Raw genomic sequence first — 23,852 nt, 5'->3', positions numbered from 1 at the left:
TGGGGGTCAGAGCTTCTGACCTTCAGGAGCACAGGGCCTCAGGGCTTTAGATCAAGGTGGAGCTTTAGTGCTTTAGCCATGTGGCACTGTTCCCCGCAGGGAAGGCTGGGGCTCAGGGCTTTAGCTACCAGGGAAGCACTGGTTTCAGCCCCAGCACTCCTGTCTCTAGCTTGAGCCCTGATCTTCTCCCCCTATCCCTCCCCCTGCTGAAGCCAGGAGTGGAGCCGTGGAGAGCCCCAAGTCCCAGTGCCCCTCGCAGGGCTGATGCCAGGAACAGAGCAGTGGGGCTGAAGACGCAAGGCCCAGTGCTCCTCCCAGCTCTAAAGTGCTGAACCCCAGTGCTCCTGCCAGGCAGAAGCCCTGAGTCTCCTGTCTGGAGCCCCAAAGGTCAGAAGCCTCAACTCCCTTGTCCTCCCCCACCCCCAACTGCAGCCCAAACCCCCTGTGTGGCTGAAGTCCATAATAACTATTTCTTCAGAGTTACGGACAACCTCAATTCCCAAGGTGCTTGTAACTCTGAGGTTCTACGGTATTGCAGTATAGTGCTCTGCAGAGTTTTCTTTTTGTCCTTCAAACCCCTGTAAAGCAATTTCCAATGTGTTGACCGTATCGGAATGTGAAGGGATGTTCACTTGTTCTTCATCACCATCACTTTTGGTATGTGATTTGTTTTCTGTCAGGAAAATTGTTTGTATAACTGGTCATTCATAAGATTGGTGTTCGTAAAATTGAGGTTCTACTGTAGTTGGAGAGAGACTGAAAGTGATGCACAACGCTACACTAAAGTGCTCAAAAATGAAAAGTGTATTGTTGTTCAGAGATGTGCCTGAACTATGGACCCAAACTTTATGAGATTTTGGATCTGGTTCCTGATGGAACCTTTGTGGTTTGGTCCTCTCTCTATTAACATGAGAGGGCTTGGAAAAACAATAGTGCTAAATATTATTATTGAATTAAATGTGACGCTCCAAGTTCTACATATAACCCAACCCCATAAACCCTAAACACAGATTACTCATTTAACAACCCACTGTAAAGAATCTTCATTGACCAATTACCCCCTATCTCTCAACATATCCTCTCCTGGCAAACTGAGTTCAGCCGTATGCAGGGGCAAGAGCATTCCAAACTCATAGGCTCATAATAGAAAGTACAGTTCCATATACCCTAGTCCTATTGAACTACAGCAGTAGTTCTCAAACTTTTGTACTAGTGAACCCTTTCACACAGGAAGCCTCTGAGAGTGACCCACCTTATAAATTAAAAACGCTTTTGAACACCCTTATAAATGCTGGAGGCAAAGCGGGGTTTGGGGTGGAGACTGACAGCTCGTGACCCCCCAAGTAATACCCTCATGACCTGCTGAGGGGTCCCAACCCCCAGTTTGAGAACCCCTGAAGTACAGGTTCCCCTGCTGCACAGCATGGTTGTGGAATCAAAGAAGGAAAGAGGTGGTCTCTCAAGAAGCCAGGTCCTGAATTATTTAGGGCTTTACAAGTCAAAACCAAATGTTGCCCTGCAAACATTTAAGCATGTGCCTCTCCCTATTGATTCCATTAGGACTACTCACATGGTTGTAGTTAAGCAACTGTTTAAAGGTTGGTATGACTGGGGCCTCAATACATAATTTTTATTTTAAAATTATTTAAGTGCTAAGATTATTAAAGCATTATATACTAAAAAGCACTGTGCAAATTCTATAAATTATTATATTTAAATATACACACACAAACACACACCTACTTGTTTTAGGCCCCTTGACAATTTTCAAAATTAAAAATCAATGTTTAAAAATATAATTATCCAGTACCAATATAAACCCCCAAATCACCTGGCCTTTACCTAAGACTATACAACTCACCTTCTGCAGAGTCCTCAACCCCTGTATATGATTCAGCTGTCTTCAAAGTTCCAGACAAACAGGTGGACTTCGCAGCATGCCTTAAAGGCTGATAACCTTGAGTTATTTTGGTCCAAGAATTAAATAACTTGAAAAGAGAAAGTGCTCTCCTCCATGGGGGCTAAATATTTATTATTAATAACAACAAAACATTTAATAAAGACAAGGACCAGGGCCCTCACCCTCCACAGCTGAATGGTGCAGGGTCATCCTAGTGTCCAGGTTGAGCCCAGTGGGGTTGCAAAGGTCCACCTGTAGGGCTTAGCTGGTGGGATCCCACATCAAGCCCATGGAATTAGGATGAAGGCAAAGTCTGCCCCTGCTGTGTGGCAAAGTTGGAGCTACAGTGCAGTTCCCCAAGTCTGCTACATTAGCCTGTGAGCTGGAAAAGCAACTGAGTCCCTCCATGCCACTTATCTGTGGTGATAGGACTGTGTCCCATCTACTGGGCTGAACACACCTCACTTTACAGACTTGGCACAAAGAATACCTCCATGGAGCACATCGATATGGAGCCCCCTGCCATGCACCCTTATCACAAGGTTGGGTGGTGCAGAGGTCCTCATGAATACACTCCCCAGCGGTATGAATTTCACCCTTGCCCCTGATCCTGCAGTCTGCTCCATCTGAGGTTTGTAGGGAGTAGAGCTTTGTGTGGGCTCAAACTTCTGCACACGCAGATTTGATTGCAGGATCAGGGCCTGTCGGTGTGGTTCACAAAGTGCTTTAAAATGTAAAGCAAAGTGCAAGAATGAATACGATTCACATTAATGAAGCTTACTTTAAAACCCCCCTGTGATATAAATGCTAAATAGTATTAAAGCATCCTAAAACAAACAACACGCGTGGGGCTACGCATTATTATCAATAAGGCATTTTATATTAAACAAGGAAGCTGTACCCTGATGCAATTGGATCCAGGCAGGTGCTCCCCTGAGCATGGGTGGAGCCCTGGAATCAGCCCATTCAGAACCAATTGTAGGATCGGGGCTCAAATGCCATTGTTAGTGATAAAAAAAAGAAAAGTCTTTAAAACAATAAGGCATTATATACATGCCAAATGCTAATGTTATGTAAGTGCATCAGACAGGAAACATATTCTGGAGGTGCTTAAAATATGATTAACAATAAAACCACACTACCCAGCGTTATTGCCCTGTGTAGGCTGTTTTATGGCCGCCTGGGTGCATGAGCATATTCTTAAGGGAATGTATCTCTTTCTGGACTGGAACCCCAGCGTCCACCCCCACTCCTCCTTGCTTGCTTTTCTGGCTGCTGATGGTTTGTACATCATTCATAATAAGACAACACCACCTGGCACTGTGGCTTAGTGTAAAGTGTTGCCAGGCCTTGGGAGTGTGTGTTCCTGGAGGCAGGGGAGGGTCTCTCCCTGAATGCTTCCCCCTCCATGCACACTGCTTGCTTTGCTTTGTATGTTCTTAATAACAAAACAACCCCAGGCAATACTGCCGGATACAGCTTGCTGCAAGGTGTGTGTGTTTGTGAAGAGGGAGGGTCTCCCTTCAGTGTATTGGACCCTTGTGTCCCCCTGTCCTCACCCCGCTGTTTGCTTTGCTGGCAGTCTGTATATACTTAATAATAAACAGCGCCTGGCAATATTGCTTTATGGAAGGGGCTGCGAGAGGGCACGAAGAAGGAGGGTCATCCCTCACCCCACTGCCCCTCGGTGTCCCCCTCTCCTGCTTGCTTAGCTGGTGGGGAGCATAATGCATCACAATACAGGAGCCCTGCCTGGCCATATGGCCTCGTGCAGCTTGCTGCCAGGTGCTGGGAATGGGTGTAACAGGGAAGGTGGGGGAGGAAGGTGTCTCTCTCCCCTGTCAGGGAACCCCACTTGTCCCCACCCACCCCTGGCCCCGCTTTACACCCTCCTGGTGGCTCGTCCATGTCGAATCCTAAAGCAGCCTGGTGTGGGGGAGGGTGTGTGAAAAGGGGAGGGTCTCCCCTCCCCCCCAGGCCCCCCCAGCTGGAGGCTGGTTGTGCTGTGCAGCAGCCGGCCGCCCTGCCTCTCTCCACCTTCCCCGTCTCTCGCTCTCATTTCCGTGCGGCTGGCCACCCCGCTCTCCCCCAGCGCGGAGCGTCTGAGAGCCGTTGGCTGCTCCGAACCGTTTGGCTCCTTCCCTTAGTAACAGCTTTTACATTCTGCCTCGATTCCTCTTCCATCTAAATCACACACACACACAGATAGTACTGCCCCCCCCCCCCCGCCCGGGATATCATTGACTATCACAGCACTGCTGGGTGGCTATTTATCCCCCCCCTTTTCTAGTGTGTTTTTTTTGCTTGGAGTGGGCACCTCAGCTGAGAGGGAGCGTGTATGTGTCTCTAGCTGTGTAAAGAGGAGGAAGCCCAGGGTGCATTTCTTTTGCCTCCATTGCAAAGGAAAAGGGGGGAGGGCAAAAGCAGCCACTCAGCCATCAGCTACCAGGTAAGGACTTGGGGTGTTGTGTGTGTGTGTTTTGTATTTTGCACCAGCATTTACTTCTCCTGGGCTGGATCAAGTGCATCCAAGGGGGGGTTATGATGGAGCTTTGGCGGGGGGGGGGCGAGGCTGGGAGGGCTTTGGGGAAGTGATCAGGGCTGGGGGGAGGGAGCTGTGTTGGTCTGTGCTAGTTGGGGTGGGGGATGGGCACAAGTGTAACATGTCTTTATTTTTCAACTTGGGTCCCTGTGTTTTTTTTAATGAAATGTATTTTTGGGAGCTAGTGGTTTTAATTGTAAATGGCACCTCTTTTTAAAGCTTGTGGGAGGGGGCTTTCTGGCCCCTCTTCCCCCTTTCTTATTTCTCCCCTCCCCCTCCCTTTGGATTTTATTTTAAAGGCTTTAAGGAAAAAAGAATTTGCAGCAAATTGAATCAAGGAGCCATCATGAGGCAGGCTGGTTTATAGCCTATTTTTAGCCTGATTTTTGTAAAGAAGAATCCTCCCTCCCTTCCCCCCCCCGTGCATATTTACTATTTCTAAAACCGGGAGGGAAGGGGGGAAGACCACCCCAAAGTGTGACCTTAGGTCTGTATTTATTTTGCAGTCGGTTTATGGTTTGTGTCTGCAATGCATAATGTTAAGAAAAGCTGGGGGAGAAATGTGCTTGTGTCTGAACTCATGCTGGAGTGGGGGAGGGGAATCTGTGTCCATACTTTCCTCTGTGTGATTTTTTTTTTTAATTTCCTTTCTTTTCGACTGTGTATGTTGTTTTCATTTGTAGCTTAGAGGGATGTGTTTCCTTTTTAACTCCCCTGGAGATGTAGCCCTGGAGTTAAGAGAAGAAAACATCTGTATATGTATTTTTTTTTTAAAGTGTAAAGTGCCAAAGTTATTGTTGATCAGTTTCCTGTTAAATTCTGGGTGGAACATGATCACATCTTCTTTTACAGGGTAAGGGCCACATGTAAAAGACAAAACATGGGCCCTAGTTATGGAAATAAGCCTTTTATACCTGTTAATGGGCTGTATATTTTTTTTAACTTAATAGTATCAAATATCCAAAATGAAGCAGGCAATCTTGTTCTGTGCATCCTATATTTTCAAAAAGACCTTAATGCCTACGTTATATGTTTTTTTTCTGTGCTGTTAATTGAATATATTTATCCATTGTAAATACAAAGTATGTAGTTCATTATACTATTTAATGGGGTTAAATTGTACATTGAAGTTGTTCCAGGTGAGTTCAGTTTTCATCACCAAATTCCCTTTTAAGGAAAACTTATAAAAAAGTCTCTTTTGAGAGAGAGAGCGAGCCTTAGTTGTGCTTAATGGCAGAGTCTTGTTGCTTGAGATTGCATGTTGAGTTTTCAAGATAAGTTTCATCTGTAGGTTGCTGTGTTGGATTGCAGAGTGAAGTTTGCTCATAGAGTTTTTACTATCAGATGTACCCAACATCCTCATTTTGCTGTCTGTATAAATCAAGACTTAACTGATTTATGGAAGCGATCACAAAATATACTCAATTCTTTGCTGTTAAGGCATGGGAGGTAAAGAGTCGTGATCTGGAAAATTCAGTATTGTCACATAAAAATTAGCTGAGCCTGATTGCTGATACCTTAGTATATAAAATAGATATTTGAGAACATCACAAAGCATATTAACAAGGGAAGGGTCTTTATTATAGATGGGCCACACTCTCTGGATACTAACCTTGGGCTTTAGGTAGAGCCTACATAGAGAGAGGTGCTACTGACAGAATTCAGGTTTGGATTTTGAATAATGCCTGAAGTTTTAGGACTGTCCAAGTTTTGGGCCTTGATTGTGCAGTGAACTTTGCAAAAGCTTAGATGTCTGGCCTTAGTTTGGACATCTCCATATTTATCTTTTCAGCATATCGTTCAAACTTATTAAGGCTCAGATCCTGGAAACACTTATGCAGGTGCTTAACTTCAACCATATGAGTAGTCCCATTGGTTTTAATGAGACTATTCATGAGCTTAAAGTTAAGCATGTGTTTAGGTGTTTGAAGGATTAGAGCCTGAGATTTATAAAAAGCTTTACTGTCAAGGTAAATCTGCTTAGTATGCTGTTGGTGTTATGTAAATAATAAACATTCTATGGTTTCCCAAAGTGATTAATTTTTTCTTTTGGTTAAGATCTAATGAAATAGCACTGTATTTTATTAGTAATCACAGGTCACCTGAGACTACACTCTCATGGTCTCTTAAAGTTTGTTAGGGAAGTGCAGGCTTGTCTCCATGACCACATGGTTCATATGGGATTGTATCTTGGGAACTTTGTGGCAGGTCTCCCAAAATATATTCTGAACACCTGGAAAATATTTAGTGTTCACTCCATAAGGGAAGGGAAGAAAATACAATTTTAAACATGTAAAAGTAGTTGGGACTTGAGTTTGTAATTTTAGAATATACAAGAGTTTACAGTTGATTTTGTTCATTTAAATGTTTCCCTGCTTCGTTGAGAGTAATAAATGCTGATCAAAATTATTACACCTATTTGCTGGTCAAGATTCTCTTCCCCCCCCCCCCCAAAGAAAAAAAGCAGTTAATTTTTTTCTGAAAGAAAATTTTTACAAATGCTGCTTTTATTTCTTCCAATGATAGATGTTTCGTACATTAGTTTGAAGTTATAAGGCATTATAAAGTGCTCAGTATTGTAAAACTTTACTTGTGACTCTGTAATTCTTATCACTCAGATGTGATGGTAGAGAATATTGTTAAATCCTACAAACGTGAGGAGCTGGATGGAGTAAGTTGAAATGGTCAGAACACGAATATGTATATATTTTTTGTGTGTGTGTATATTCACTTTATTTTCAGTTAAGTTTTTCATTGAGGAAGAACAGATCCAAGTGCATGTAAAGTAAATTGAATGGTTATTTACACAGGAGTTCACATTAAAGTCAGATGCCCACTGTTTTATAAATGTTATAGAAGCAAATTAAGACCCCATCCTACAAGAGGTTCCATCTGGACAGACCCACACTGAAGTCAGAAATTCTGCAAATACAATGCATATGCTTAATTTTAAGCACATCTGTGACTACCTTAACTTGAATGGGGTCTGTATATGTGCATAAAGTTGATCATGAGAGTGTTTGCAGGATCAGGGTATTAACTATAATTTCTGTAAACTATATTTGTGTGTGTGTGTGTGAGAGAGAGAGAGAGAAGAGAGATGACTTTTTTGATGAGTACAATTAATTCCTACCAAAAGAATATATTTACTGCTTGTTGCTTGTTATTTCTGTTGATAGGGTAAAAATTCTTCTGAACTAGTATTTGGTGAGTGTAGAGCTCATTAAAAGGTGAATGACATGACTGGTGGACCTTTTGAATGACCGCATGTTGAATAAATAAATTTTCGTGTGTGGCATTGCTGTATAAATAGGACCTTACCAAATTCACCGTGCATTTTGGTCAAATTTCACAGTCATAGGATTTTTAAAATTGTGAATTTCATGATTTCAGCTATTTAAATCTGAAATTTCATGGGGTTGTAATTGTAGGAATCCTGACCCAAAAAGGTGTGTGTGTGTGTGTGTGTACGGGGGAGTGGTCCACAGGGTTATTGCAGGGTGTATGTATGTGATACTGCTACACTTACTTCTGTGCAGCAGCTGGTGGTGGCGTTGCCTTGGAGCTGGGCAGCTGCAGAGCAGTGGTTGCTGGCTGGGAGCCCAGCTCTGAAAGTAGCGCCCCACCAGCTGCAGTGCAGAAGTAACAGTGGCATGGTGTGGTATTGCTATCTTTACTTCTGTGCTGCTGTCTGTGGAGCTGGGCCCTCAGTCAGCAGCCACCACTCTCCAGCTGCCTAGCTCTGAAGGAAGCAGAATAGAAATAAGGGTGGCATGGTATGATATTGCCACCTTTATTTCTGTGCTGCTACTGGCAGGGAGCTGCCTTCAGAGCTGGGTGCCTGGCCAACTGTTGCCGCTCTGTGGTTGCCAAGCTCTGAAAGCAGCACAGAAGTATAGATGGCAATACTGTGACCCTCCTAAAATAACCTTGCGCGCCACCTCCCCCCTACAACTCCTTTTCGGGTCAGGACCCCCAATTTGAGAAACGCTGGTCTCCCTCATGAAATATGTATGATATAAAGTAAAAGCACACACAAGACTAGATTTCACTGGAGGAGACCAGATTTCACGGTCCGTGATGCATTTTTCATGGCCTTGAATTTGGTAGGGCTCTAAGTATAAAATATCACATCTTCAAATGAATAGCTGATAAAGGAATAGTAGCTCCTGATTTCCTTTTGTAGGCTCAGGATCCACCAAAAATCTTGGCTTCCCCATGTGCAACTTTCTGAACACTTCAGTGTGATGTTCTTTTGTTTAAATTATTTTAGTTTCCATAAAGAAACTTAGAGATAACAACTGGTTTTTCACAGACTGTGTTTCATCTGAAGATCTCAAGGTAGATGGGGGACTGCTTAACCCATCATGAAAATGTAGCCCTGTGAGATAAAATATGGCAAGATAATAAGTTGAAAATGTTTTATCCAGGTGAAGCTTCAGGAGAGTCTGCAGGGTTGGGCATTTGACTGGTGCAAAAATAGTTGGTCAATTAACTGGTGAAATATTGGTCAAATGTCAAAAATAGTCAAATATTTTAAACTTTTTTTTTTTAAGAACAGGAACAACAGTCACAAAAAGAATAAGACTTTATGGTCCTTTGTAGGCATAACCGTAGGTACTTGTGCCTTTATTACAAAATAAAAAGTTAGTTAACTGAGTTATTTTAACTCAGAAAAATGGGCAACACAATGAAGTTCTGAAAAATGGAAGAATGTCACTGTGATATAATCACAAAGATAGGCCACCATGTAATTCTTGCAGGAATATTTGGCAATATTTAACTGTGGTCAATTGTATAAATATAGTATTTATTTTGGCAGAATGTATTACCTAATTGTAACTTGTTAGGACACTGAAGCTGTCTCTTCACTATGAAAAAAGGTGTGCTCTCCATTCCAGTTAACTAATGTGGGATGAAATCCAAGTGAAGACAAGGCAGTTGGTAATTTTCATGTGAGTTGGCAGGTTGAATTCAAAACTATCAGGGAGCCTGGTCTTGAACTCGAGCATTTAACTCATACGAAAACTACATTCTGCCTTGTATTTACTTGGATTTCATCTCGCATTTTTTCATAGTTCAGACAAGGCCGAAGTTGGTTGCAAAAAGTGCCAAGGGATTTTTAATGACCATGAGTGGTCAGAAGTTTAGTTTTTAGCTATCTCTGAAAGACTTCTAGCATCATAATGCCTGATGCCTCCTAAAACAGTGATTTGGATACTGGTACTGCTACTCCAGGCTCTTGTGAGACTCTTTAGGTTCCCTATCTTCGTAATGAACCTCTGTTCTGGGCTTGTGATGTGGTGGCAGGAATTGGATGTGAACCAGTCCAAGTGGCATTGCGGATTAGAGAATGTACCGTTAAATGGGAAGTAGTGTGCTTGTACAGATAAGGTGAACTGGTACCGTTGGCTGAAAATCATATTGAAGGGGTTTAGTCAGGACTGACTTGGAAGGAAGATTTCTGCTTACTGAGTCACCAACACCACAACATGCAGCACTCATGCATCTTTAGCGGTTTTCCATGCCACTACTGAGCCACCACGCAAGATCCTAGTTTTGACATCTGAAAAGATGAACTTATACTGTGAAGCTGCTTAATGCATTAATCTTTCTTTTTAAGAGTATGAATTAACACCTTTGTTTGGAAAAGAGAAAATCTTGGGTAGACATTGATCATGTTTTCAGATGCTGAGCACCCATAGCTCACTTTGAAGTTTTGTGGGAGCTCTATGTGCTTAGCATCTCTGCAAATCAAGCCCTAAGTGTATTTAACTGGCTTTTGCAAACTTCAGTTCAGGCTGTAAGTCCTATTTCTGTTGGGTTTCATGATAGTGAAAAACTACCACCTCTTCCCCGCCTCCCGCCTCCCGCCCCAGCCTGTGACTTGAAATTTAGTGTTTATTCCATTGTTGTAATTTTTTTTCGCTATGTTGCAAAAGAGTGATGTCTAGCAGTAAATCAAAATCAATATCGAAGTTCAGAATAATCCACAGAACATCCTGGGTGTCTTGTTTTGTTTCTTTTATGATCCAAAATCCAGTTCAGCCTCTTTTCTGTGTACTACATTACAGAGAAACTCCAAAGAACCTGTCTGCCATAAGCAAGCATTTTGGAATATTACTTTGGATAGCTGGAACTGCATTGCTAGACATTTTAGTTGGTCTGCTGGAGCTGTGTATTAGGCTTCCCCACCCCCTCTGGCGAGGCAGGCAAGCAGCTGTTTTTGCAGCTGATGGTAGTGCTGCTTTTAACCCATTGGTGGGGCTGCAGAATTATTGAATTACCTCCCCAGTAGTGTAAGTTGCATTTAAAGGTCATGTTGAACTCCCACTGACATCACACCGTTGTAGATTTTATGAATTAAAACTATCAAACTGATTATGGAAACTTTGCTTTTTCTTTTACATATGCAGTTGCATTGTTTGTTGGCAGTGGCTTGAAACTGCATAGCACGGTGTATTTCTGGAGTCTTATTCAAGGGGAGAAGTTAATGGGTCAGATCTTCACTGTTGAAGAGTGAGCGGCGCTAAATGCTGTGCCTGACACGAAGACTGTAGACATCAGCCTTGAGAGGCCCTAAATTTAACTTTTTGAATGCGTTGTGTCCCCTTGACATTCAAACAGACAGTGTTAAAGCTCATGTTCTTCAGATAGGCAACCTACCGCCACCAAATCAAGTGAGTTGGGGATTCTTGCAAACACAGGCACGCTTGAGGTGAATGTCAACACCCCAGTGGCTCAAAAGGAAGAGTTGGGCAGGGAAAGTTGAGGGACTGTATTGAAGGGCACTTATTGCCAGAATGATGCTGAGTGGCCTGACTGCGGAGCCAAATTGCTGATGTTATCTTTTGTCCCTTATTTTGGAGGAGCCAATCAAGGTATCAGGATGATTTCTAAAAGTATTTGTTTTCCTGTACAAATAGATAACAACAAAGGTAGGATTTTTTTTTTTTTATGTTGGCCTAGCCTCTGCTCCTATTGGAGCAAATGCATTTTGTCATTGACTTTCAGTGGGGATACCGTTGGCCCACCTTTGAGTGATCTGAAATTCCTACCCCGAAATACAAATCGTTGCAAAGATGTGCCTCCATCTTTCATACCAATCCACATTCCAGATCTGCTCAGCTAAGAAGATGACTTTCTATTTGAGGTTTAGCCAGAAATGCTTGGGAGATTTAGTTTTGATACTGCATGAATTTTTTTTCTGTCTGTCTAATATGTCCGCACTACCCGCCGAATTGGCGGGTAGTGATCCATCTATGGGGAACAATTTATTGCGTCTAGTGTAGACTTGATAAAATCGATCCCCGATTGCTCTGCAGTCGACTCCAGAATTCCACTGCGGTGAAAGGCGGAAGCGGAGTTGATGGGGGAGTGGTAGCGGTCGACTTGCCGCCATCTTCATGGCCAGGTAAATTGACCTAAGATATGCCGACTTCAGCTACGCTATTCATGTAGCTGAAGTTGCGTATCTTACGTTGACTCCCCCTCCCCCTCCCCCCAGTGTAGATCTAGCCTAGGTGTGTGGGCAGTAAAGGAGGTCAGTGACAAAAATTAGGTTTAGAAGTTCTTGAGCATTATTTGTCCCATATGAGGTTAAGGGAATTATTGGTGACTCCATTTAGCAATAAATCCTTCAATCTGCAGTGTTTTGTACAGAGACTACTACTATTAAACAATGAATCATAGCTAATTTTTGTATGGATGTCAACATTCTTCTTCTATTAAAGAAGTTCCTGCTGGGAGCCTTAACATAAACACACATCCCTAAATAAAAGCTCTTAAACCTAGATTTTAATTGGAATGTCATTTACAAAAATACAGAATTTGCCGTGGTGATCTGCAAGAACTTTTCACATCCTATTTTTCAGAGTGTACTTTCAAATTTAATACTGTAGTGACTTTTTAAAAAAAAAAAATTCACTGCACAGGTGTAGATAATGAAAAGGCAGAGAAACATTTGACATCAACTTTAATAAACAGCTTGCCAAACAAGTTATGGTAACAACATATATTTGGTAGCAACACATTAGCTATTTCTCACTGCTAATATAACACCCTGATATGGATTAGAGAAACAGGCTGCACCTTGATTTGAACAGGCTAATTGTGTAGCAATAGCACTTGATTCTCATTTCATTTTAGGTGTGTGGTTAACCTACCTACATGTAGCAAGTGTTTGATATTTCTTGTTTCAATTCTGAATTCATTGCACTTGTAAGCAGAAAGTTTATAGCAACATAACCTCAACGTTTTAAAGTGAAATACCTCTCAGGCTATACATTCCAAAGAAATTTCCCACCAAGCAATTTTAGATAGGCTTGATGTGGCAGAAAGAGATCTGCTGCTAAATTTAAAGATTAAAATTCTTGGTTTATGTTATCTTAAGGACACTCTCTCCATTATTGGAAATATTTGCCTGTAAATGGGTGAGTTGTAGAACCCGTCTTTGTCTTTTCATTATTGCATCTGCTACTTGTGTAGATTGTAAAAGGTCTTTGGATCCTTACTGGAAATATCCTTGCATGTATGTGCTTCATGTTGGCAAAATGCATGTTAATTGGTTCTTCCTGTATATCCTCATACTATGTTATTTTTATAAGGTTTATTTATTCCAGTTCATCAAGTACCTATGCAAAGTTCTCAGAGTTTTCTTCCTCGGTACACACTGTATTCATTATATCATAGGCTCTCAAAGACTCTCCACCATCAAAAAAACCTTGCCCACTCAGACCATTCAACAGTCCAATTGAGCTTTCCATGCACCATAAATAACATCCACTTTTCATCTTCAAGTACCTAAAAGGTTGTTACAAGGAGGAGGGAGGAAAAATTGTTCTCTTTAACCTCTGAGAATAGAACAAGAAGCAATAGGCTTAAATTGCAGCAAGGGTGGCTTAGGCTGAACATTAGGAAAAACTTCCTGTCAGGGTGGTTAAGCACTGGAATAAATTGCCTAGTGAGGTTGTGGAATCTCCATCATTGGAGATTTTTAAGAGCAGGTTAGACAAACACTTGTCAGGGATGGTCTGGATAATACTTAGTCCTGTCATGAGTGCAGGGAACTGGACTAGATGACTTTTGAGGTCCCTTCCAGTCCTGTGGTCCTATGATTCTATCTTCTGGGTGAATAGATAGGCCTTCCTACCTGCTCCAAAGGCAAACAAACACACCCTCTTTGGGTGGGTCGGGTGGATGTTACTAGCTATTTCCACTGAATATTCTTGAGTTTCAAACAGGAGGGGACAAATGTTAAGCAAGCAGTGTTATCCTGAGGGCCTTGCCTGTCCAGTATTGGTTAGGCATCACATGAGAGGGAGACATGCTGAATGCTCAGGAGTATGAAGTAAAAAAAGCAGCTTTCTGGATGTTATTTATATTGACTAGGGCTCATCAAAAGATTGAAGACAAATTAGATGAAAAATAGGGTGGGGGCAATAATTTATAAATGTTATCCACTTTCTGACTAACTCTTTTAATACTATGGCTCCATACCAGAGACTTGCTGGTATGTCACCTAGCATATCCGGTATCTGTTAGTACTAGTGCTTCTGTTATATGGGCTGAAATGTTTTGCTTTTTGTCATTTTAAGATACCAAAACTGTTAACATTAAGGGCCAGTCTTCAGCTGGACCCCAGTGAAGAACTGAAAAACCTGCAGGCATGTAATTGGAATCTGTAAAATCCTGTTTGTGTATGCATTTATTAGCATGCTCAGTTGAGCTCCCCACACCTTGTTCCATGTCTAACTACTGCATTTTGGAATAGGTAGTTGGTTTTTTTCAGAGTACAAAAGAGAGACAGCACTTTTGCAATTTGACTTGGAGAGACTGAATGAAAATGACTTGCACTTTGCTTGCTTTGACAGTAGTATAAATGGCAAAAGCCTGTCAGTGTAATGTTGTGCTTTGAAACACACCCATTTCTGTTCACACATTGCTTATTCCAGGAGAATCTAGACTTTTGTATTAAGCTTTAAAGTTTTTTTTTCCCCCCTTCTTACCTACTTCTGTGCTGATTAACATCACCCCTCATTTCCCTGTCCCTCCCCCCCCAAAACATACAAACCCCAAACAAAACCATTACATGCCCAGCAATAACATTGTGGCAAAATGTTGTGTCTTTCATTTCTCTCTCTCCCCCAAACTCACCCCCATTTGCCATCTGCCACTGATGAGCTTTCTATTTGCTGTCACATGAATAAATAAAATGAAGTTAATAGACTTCCCATATGGTCCCATATGAGGAGAGATTAAAGAGGCTATGACTTTTCAGCTTGGAAAAGAGGAGACTAAGGGGCCATGGCATAGAAGTATATAAAACCATGAGTGGTGTGGAGAAAGTGAATAAGGAAAAGTTATTTACTTGTTCCCATAATATAAGAACTAGGGGCAACCAAATGAAATTAATGGGCAGCAGGTTTAAAACAAATAAAAGAAAGTTCTTCTTCACACAGCACACAGTCAACTTGTGGAACTCCTTGCCTGAGGAAGTTGTGAAGGCTAGGACTATAATAGGGTTTAAAAGAGAACTTCCATGAATTTATCTAGTTAAGTCCATTAATGCCCATTAGCTAGGATGGGTAAGGAATGGTGCCTCTAGCCTCTGTCTGTCAGAGCGTGGAGATGGATGTCAGGAGAGAGATCACTTGATCCTTACCTGTGAGGTTCACTCCGTCTGCGGCACCTGGCATTGGCCACTGTCAGTAGACAGGATACTGGGCTAGATGGACCTTTGGTCTGATGCAGTATGGCCATTCTGATGATGATGTTCTTATGTAGACCTAAAACTTCCATGTTTCTCTTGGCATTTCACATTTCTTTCTGTTCCTTTCCTCCACCTCATTCACTCCCCCCCCCAGTTCTCTTATTTCCTGTTATCATTTTGTCTTTCCTGTCTTTCTTTGTTACTATAAAGGCTTTCCCTGGCCATTTTTGTATTTGACGCTCTTAAGCCAAAACAGTCCTCTCAGCCTATTCTCTGTTTACTGTTTTATGGTTTCTCTGCTCTACTCTTTCTGTCTTCTCTCCTTCCCCGAACTTATCTGCCCTCTCTCCCTCAGTCCAACTTATGCATGTGGAAGTGATCTTGTGCCATCTTTGAATCAATAGGCATTTTGCTGTGTTTGAAGACAGCAAAATTGGGCATTCTTCCTGCACTGCGTCAGGCTGTTCAATTTCATTGTGTGTTGCACAGTGAAACTTACTGGAGACATGAGTAAGTTTCATTCAGCAGCCTGTGTTGCAGAGAGTAAGATCTGGAGGGGGGCAGCTATGAAGGGAAACCAAGATGGCAACTTTTGGCAGTGTCTTTTATTTAATAAAAATAAACTTGCCTTCATGCACTAAGGGTTGATCCAACTCCAATTAAAGTCAACAGGGGACTTTAATGGGAGGTAGCTTGAGTCCTTAGTAGGAATTTCAAAAGCTGCACTGGATTAAATGAAAACCTTTTGGTGTTTTTCTTTTTTGAGCAGTTTAGTCCCATGCTTTTTAGCATAAAGATTGTTTGTAATAAGTGACATTCAGATTCTGACTTAAAGCAACAAAAGCAAAGTCAGCCATAATGAATTCAGTCATAGGCTCATCTAGTTTGTATTATGGTAGTATCTAGAAGCCACAATCAGGATTGTTGCCCCATTGTTGTAAGTGTTGTAGACCTTGATCATAGAAACTGAAGTTTGTAAACAGACTTCTTTAGTAGAGGCCTCTACCAGTACAGATCAATTTGTGGAATTGCAGCTATAATGTTGGAGGACAGCCTCTGAAGAGCCTACAGTCTAACTGTGTCCAGGAACTGCAGTAATGCTTGAAATATTCTGCTTAATATTTAATCTGTAGAAAGTGACCATTACTGATTTGGTGGAGTAGTTGTTCAAGAACTAAAGAAAATAAAAGGAGGGGAAAATTGATACGTCGTAAACCCAGCAAAATCTTTCTGATAATGCATGTGCGCCCCTTCTCTGAAATGTACACAAGCATCACAGGAGAGGAAATAAGATGTACTTTGATAGAAGGCAGTAAAATGGTTTTTACTTGAACATATTTAAAATATGATTGTAAGCTCTCTGGTGCAGAGACATTGTCAACACATAACCGAAAAATAGCACTAGCTGTCCATAGGTCGTAGACTCTACATAGATTACTGTTATTGCAATACCACACTCTTTGCCACTTACAAATTTCCATATTCAGGAGTATATAATGTAGAAACTTGCTCCAGCCAGAAACTTGGCATGTAAAGTCTCTGGGTGTAAATAGACAGTTGTATTCAGGTGAAAAATCCCATTGGAATTGATGGGATTTTTGCCTGAATAAGAACTGAAGGATTGGATCCGCTGCCTGGGAGTAATTTTATTTATTATTTTGTTGTTGTTTTTCCATTTCTGAGGCCTAGCCTATACTAAAGGGTTAGGTTGATGTAAGCTGCCTTTCATCAACCTAGCCATGGAAGTATGTTCACATAAACTTGACTCCTGCCGACACAAGACCCTTTATGCTGATTTAGTAATATCACCTCCCCAAGTGGCGTCGAGTGATACTTGATGTAATTAGGTCGATGCGGTATCAGTGTAGACACTGTGTTGTTTATGCAGACTATTACTGGCTTTCAGGAGCTGTTCCACAATGCCCCACAATGACAATACCATCGATACAAGCGCTCCTGGTGAGGACATGCACCACTGACCCAAAGAGCCAAGTGTGCGCGCACACAAGCAATTTAATAACTGTGGTGGCTGTATGCCAGTATAAGTTAGGTTGACATAATTTTGTAGAGTAGACATGGCCTTACTATTGCCAAACATAGTTTAATTTATTTGTCTGACTCAATGTTTTTGACTTTGAGGTTTGTAGTGTAGACCAAGGCTATCTCATTATAACTACGTCACTCAGGGATGTGGATTTGCTGAGCAATGTAGTTCTCCCGACGTAACCCCTAGTGTAGACAATGCTATGTTGATGGGAGGGCTTCTCCTGTCGACATAGCTAGTGCTTCTTGGGAAGATGGAGTACCTATGCTGATGGGAGAAGCTCTCCTCGGCATAAGAAGCGTCTTCACCAAGCACTACAGCAGCACAGCTGCAGTGCTGTAAGTGTAGGCAAACCCTTAGAATAACATTTTTCAGGTCATTAGTCTGCAGTCTGGGTTGAGACATAAAATATTTTGGAGTGGGGGCGGGGAACACTTAAGTCTGAATTATTAAACATTTATGCTTCCAGTATGTGTTATAGCATCCACCAATGTGCTCTAAATTGTGACAGCTCTGTACTGTGTATTATTAGGATGCTTGGAAAGCTATGGATCCTCAGTATAAATTATCATAGCTCTGTTAACTTCATGTTGATGTGCCTTCGGCTGAGAAATCTGCACCTTTGTGAGCAGTCACTATAGTCTACTGTTAAATGACTTCTTTTGGTGGCTTATAGATAAATTGTAAAATATTATTATAGTTTTATTACAGCACCAACAGTAAGTTTTTTGGATTCCTAATGCAGTTATTATAGAATTACTGAACAACAATAGATGAGCCATCATTTAAGGATTTCAGCTTTTTTTGTACCAATGCTGTTTGCCTAGACAATCTCTTTTCAGGAACTGTTCAAAGAGAATAAGTTGCAGTTTTTGAAGGGCACTGAAGGAAGGGCCCATGGAATTATCTTGCAGTTCAGTGTTAATCCCCACTGCTATCATAGAAATTATTTCTGCAGATTTCCATAAACTTCCACATCTCCATTGCAGCAACATTCATTGTATGTCCTTGGAACTCTAGAGAACTCAAACATCTTTTAGAATTCCTATTTTTTGACTAATTTATATATATATATTTATATATATATATATATATATATATATATATATATATATATATATATATATATATATAAGATGCTGTGTTAACGTTTTTTTTTACTGCAGTAAAGAGTTTCCATACAGAAAATGAAGTACTGCCCCCTGGTTAGGGCTGGGGGCTAGGAGTCAGGATCCCTGGGTTTTACCCTGTGATCTGCTCCTGTGTGATCTTGGTGAATGACTAACAACTTTACTCATGCAAAACTGATCTTGTACTTCACAGGGATTTTTCAGGCCATGTGTATAAAGTGCTCTGAGATCTTTAGATGAAAGGCTCTCTAGAAGTGCAAAGTAGTTTTTTAATTTTATTTTTCATTTTATTTAATTTTATTTGCTAACTTTGAGTTCATAGCTTAGGCAAAAATATTCCTTTCATGCTGATATTTTCCATGCTGGGTCTGCAGTCTGACAGGATTTTTTTTCTCCAAGTTGGACAGAATTTGGGACCTGAGTCTGCAAAGACTTGCCTACTGTGTTTTAATTTCTGCACTGTGAAAGGCCCTGTTGAAGTCAGTAGGAGTACTAAGCATATGTACATGCATACAGTTATGTATATTCGTAACTGACCTTGTAGGACTGGGTCAGTTAGAGTTGAAGACAGTTTTTTCCAAAATTCCTGTGTCTGGTGATCATGTCACAACGTGATGGTATCCTGACCTGTTTGGGCTTGCCTGTGTAGCTGTGACTAAATGGCAATATAATCATGTTCCTGAAACAAGATTTAGTAACATGGTTATACCACAGTTTGGTCTGGTATTCACAAGCAAGATAGTCACTTTTGTGTTTGTTTATGTGCCTTGCAAAATAGTTATGAAAATTTACAAGCCCAGGCACAAAATGTTCATGTGTGCCCTTCACTATGATTCTTGATAATGAAAAATCTAATGGTATTTTACTTGCCTGTCAAAGAGATACATGGCCTGGGGCAGATAGAATTTTGCAAGCCTTGTCATGAAAGTGTACATCTTGCATGAAAATTAATATAACGTAGTTAGTGCCTTGTCTTATAAGAAAATTTCCCACCATGTAACTTCTGGCTGTATAGAAAGATTCTAGAAGGCAAATCATGGTCTTTGGGGAAAAAACAAATCCAACACCATAACTGACGTTTGTGCGTGTGTATAGTTTGCCTGCTTGTGCCTGCTTTACTAAAGATTTATAACACCCTGTTTTCACATTTCGTCTTTTGGGCTAAATTTTTCCATCCCTGCTTAATGATGAAGTTAGGGTTCATTCTGTTTTTTAACAGTTTAAGGAAAATCTCTTCAGGGATTTTTGAATTACGGGAGAATTTCTTTTAAAAATACATATTATTACCTTGTACCATATGTAGATGTATACCAGAAAGTACTGAAGCTTGTACATTACTCTGAACATAATCTACATAGCATTTTTGCTTGATCTACTTAAATTTTTTTTAAGAACTTTGTTAGTGGTTAAAAATATCACTTGTGCGCATGATCCTTGGCCTCTAACATATTTCAAAGACCTTAATGAAGCCCTTTTTCCCTTCAGATGTATCTTCACATTCTCCTGACAGTCTTCTCTAGGGGGCTGTGATATTTTTCAAGGGGATACTAATTGACCCAACTAAAAATTCTCTAGAACCTCTTGTCTTAACATTAGGACAACTGACATTATTGGGGGGAGGGGAAAGGAAATTGGGTTCACCATGATTTTAGAGCTCCCTTACCATATTATAACAAGAAAGGCAGCAACCCATTTTCAGTTTCTTATGACTCTCTGAAACTTTCATATTTGGGGCTGCAATTTTCCAGGCTTTGTCTCTATCCAAAGATGAATTAAAAACAAAAAACAGTTTTGTGGGGATAGGGTGTGTATAAGTGTGTTTATTTCAGTAGACTAAAAAAAAGATTGCTGTTAATTTTTTTTAACCATCTCTTTTGGTGAAATTTGGCACAGCAGTGCCCTAGCCAAGAAGATTCTTGGAGAGTTGTAATGTAAAAAAGTAGATGGAGTTGTGTAGTCTGGTGAACATTGGTTTTATTTGACCAAGCTGTGAGCCTTTGAAAATTGTGGTCTAAGCATATGTGCTAATTTTGGAACAAGATAGTTTGTGCTAATGCCTCAGTTCTGCACACGTTTTCCCATGTGCATAATATTAAAGTTAAGCCTTATATGTGGTGCAGGATTGGTGCTTAGTCTTGTAAAGGGCCTATCTTCAAAAACTGCAATATGCTGTGGATCAGGCTTAAAACGCTCAGCTAGGGAAAGCTTCACTTTATATACATGTCCTGTGGCTACCCAGACAAAGTGAGCAGGCCCTCAGCAATTGTACACCATTTAATGTACCCTATAGGGAAGTTTGCTGCTTAGTGACACTCCAGAGAAGCGGAAGAGGCTTTTCATAATTCTGAAAGGCTCATAAGCTGGGTCAAAGGGAAATCAGTTTTCAGGTCTGCAGATTCTTTACTGTGGGGTTGAGGTGGGGTGGATTGAGTAGTGCCCCAAAGACAAGAAGATTTCTCCTTCCCACCATCCCAAAGCCACTGGAAAAGGCACCAAGACTCCTAGGAAAATGAGCTCCAGAAAAGGGTGTTTGAGATAATGCCCCTTCAACCTGTACCATTCAGGCTTTTCCTCTCCTTGACACAGAAGTGCTGGTGGGAGTCCATCTTCACTACAGAGTTAGCCTGAGTTTTTACTTGGGTGTTGCACCAATCCTCCTCCATTCACATGTGCAAACCTCTCACTTGAGTTAAGTGATGCTTTCAACCTGGGCATGGCTGAGGAGTTGGTTTAGAGTCCAAGTTCAACTTTCACTTGGACTACTAACTTGCAGTGATGACGCAGGCTAAATTATTCAACTGCTGATGGCTCTCTAGTGCCTTCCCACAACTCTCCTGTCTGTCATGGACACACAAGTTCTCCCACAATTCACTGGGATGGAATCTTAGAGCGACTCAGCTTACTGCAGTACAAAGATCTATGGCATATGCTCCAAGGAGTCCTAGTGACATATTGGAGGAGTGCAGCACCTGTGGGGACACAATAACATGGGTAGGTCTTTGCAACGTAGCTGCTTGCACCCAGGTGCCAATTACTGCAACTAACTCTGTAGTGAAGACATGCTGGGAGAGCAGAGAACCAGGACAGCCCTGACCAGATGAGACAAGAAGCCAGTAGCGGTATGTCCATCCAGCCCATAGCAAGCCTTCCAGTCCTGGTCAATAGACTCAGGCTAGCAGAGCTTGTGCTAGTGCTATAGAAATAGCTGTGTAGACAGTGCTTTGAAGTCGTAGCTCAGGCTCTGAAATCTAGGAAGAGGGCGTGGGCTTCAGAACCTCAGCTCCAGCCCGAGCCGCAACTTCAAAGCACTGTCCACAGCTATTTCTAGAACACTAGCATCAGCCCCGCTAGCTTGAGTCTGTGGACCAAGCTTGGATGCTCACTCCCGCTTGGTCCAAAATGCTGTGCAGACATACTGTTAGAGACCAGAAGGCCCCCATTTGTCACTTGGCCCCTCACCTTCCAATGAAGATATAGGCCAGTAGGTGTACCCCCTAGCTCCCTTGCGCAGCACCACACCAGCCAGGTTACAAGCCCTTCATCAAGTGGGCTGCCCCTCTTGCTGACTGAGCTGCCATATTTTTTTATGTAGCACCCATCTGAGGCATTCCTCAGTGAGTCCTATTTCTTGGTCAAATCATGCCTTCTAAGGTTCATAGAGGAAAGGTTTGCTTCTGTGGACGTTGTGTGATTTATGGGATACACTGTTATGGTGGAACCTTGGTGTAGAGGTCCAGATTATGGAATTTTCTTTAAAAACCGCCATCCAGCCACAGACACCATAGGACATTCCTTGTGTGTATGCACTAAATAATCTTTAATTATGATCGCATACTATTTCACAAATGGTGCAATACAATATCATAGAATTATTTCTAGCATCTTGTTGTACTGTGTATTTCTCTGTACGTCAGACTACCTTAAACCTCAATCCTGCAAGTTGCTTTACATTGACTTCAGTGGGGCTGTGGGTTCGCTCACACAGAGCTCATTGAAGAATCGGGGCTTTGCTGTCATTTATATACAATTACAGAAACTGTTCTTATACAAATACTTCATGTTAAGTAGAGTAACAGAGAAATAGCTCACCTAAATTTGCAGATGAATTATCATTAACTGCCTCTTCCCAGGCTGTGCTGTTGGCTGAAAATAAATTGTATAGTGCATTACTGTTGACTAATTACATACCTTAGAGAGAAGAGAACTGATAAAAAGAATGCCAAAGACATGTGGAGCCATCACAAAAATGAAATTACCGAAAAGAACAAATACAAATATAGCATAAAGTGATCTCTTTTTTCTATCTGATTGTAAGAAAAATGATTAGACTATATCACTGTTTGAGATGTAATATGCAATCCTGTTAATTAAGCTCTCTTGTATGTACTAAGACTGAATAATATGTAATAATAATATAATCCACTATTGTGGACATCTGTGTATGAAATGCTAAGAATATTTTTTTAGAACAGACATAATATACAAAAATATATGGTTGTCCAAAACAAATGCAAATTAACAAAGTATAGGGAAATAACACCAACTATCCAGCTTATCAATTGCTTGCCATGATGTACATACATATTAAATAAAGTATTACCCACACTATTATTCTGTTCTGTTGATAATCCTGTGTGGTGAGCATTTTACAAATATTGGGCTATATGCACAGCATACTCTTAGAACAGTCTTGCTGGGTGGAAGAAAAAGCATAAAAAAGAAACAACATTTTGTCAGGGTTTTTCATTACATGACACATAGCAGCACATATATACTGTTGGCCAACTGGGTGGGTAAACAGATGATTTTTTTTTTTGAAAAATAAAAATCAGATTTTTTGGCATTACTTAAATTGTTTTCTTTTAAAAATGTTTTAAATGAAATCTCAAAGTAATATAAAATGTTAAGTCTTAAACTACTTTTAATCTCTTAAAACATTTATTAAAAAAAAAACTCAATCCATGAGCCTCTATCAAAATCTTTACATTAAAGGCAGCATTTCTACATCAAGAAAGATGTTTTGCCTCTGATTCTAACTTTTGAGGTCAAGCTTTATAAATATGACACAATAAGTCATGTAGTATATTAAGGGCATGTTTTGTTTAGTAAAAATAAATTTTACGTGTTGTGTCAAGTTACATTAAGATGGAATTTAAACAAGCACAAACCATGAGCAAAAAGTTAATTATGTAGTAAATAAGCAATATGTCATTCATTATTTTCTAACATACTAGAAAAGTACAATTAATAAGAATCTGAAAATATTAAGCTATATAATTGCTAAATACATGTATATAGTTATAGTGTACCCTCCTAGGTAGCAAAAAGATGTACAAAACTAGTGTAAAGACTGTAGTGAATTGTAAATCAAGATGTCTTGTTGTGTCAACTAATGAGAATTCACCCTTCTTCAGAAAATAACTGAAGTATAAGTGGAAAAGTTGATTAAAAATTGATTATTTAAATTTAGACTTTCCACTTGGTGACTTAAACCATGATTCAAATCGCCTTGATTTAATCAGTCC

General features: G+C 40.8%; 1 protein-coding gene across 4 annotated transcripts in view; it reads left to right on the top strand.

Annotated features, from left to right (window-relative positions):
* Positions 1-4,135: 4,135 nt before the first annotated feature.
* The window catches only part of TBL1XR1 (TBL1X/Y related 1), a 171,271-nt gene continuing 151,554 nt past the window's right edge, over positions 4,136-23,852 (top strand). For 2 of the 4 annotated variants that reach the window (XM_050965987.1, XM_050965986.1), the window contains exon 1: positions 4,136-4,349. The gene's annotated coding sequence lies outside the window, so the exon portion shown is untranslated. The remainder of the gene's footprint in view (positions 4,350-23,852) is intronic. The other 2 variants (XM_050965991.1, XM_050965989.1) reach the window with 1 other exon arrangement.

The sequence above is a fragment of the Gopherus flavomarginatus genome, chromosome 8 (assembly GCF_025201925.1).
Source record: "Gopherus flavomarginatus isolate rGopFla2 chromosome 8, rGopFla2.mat.asm, whole genome shotgun sequence".
NCBI classification, from domain to species: domain Eukaryota; kingdom Metazoa; phylum Chordata; order Testudines; family Testudinidae; genus Gopherus; species Gopherus flavomarginatus.
Note: the sequence above shows the minus strand (reverse complement) of the source record. Positions and strands in the feature narration are given on the sequence as shown.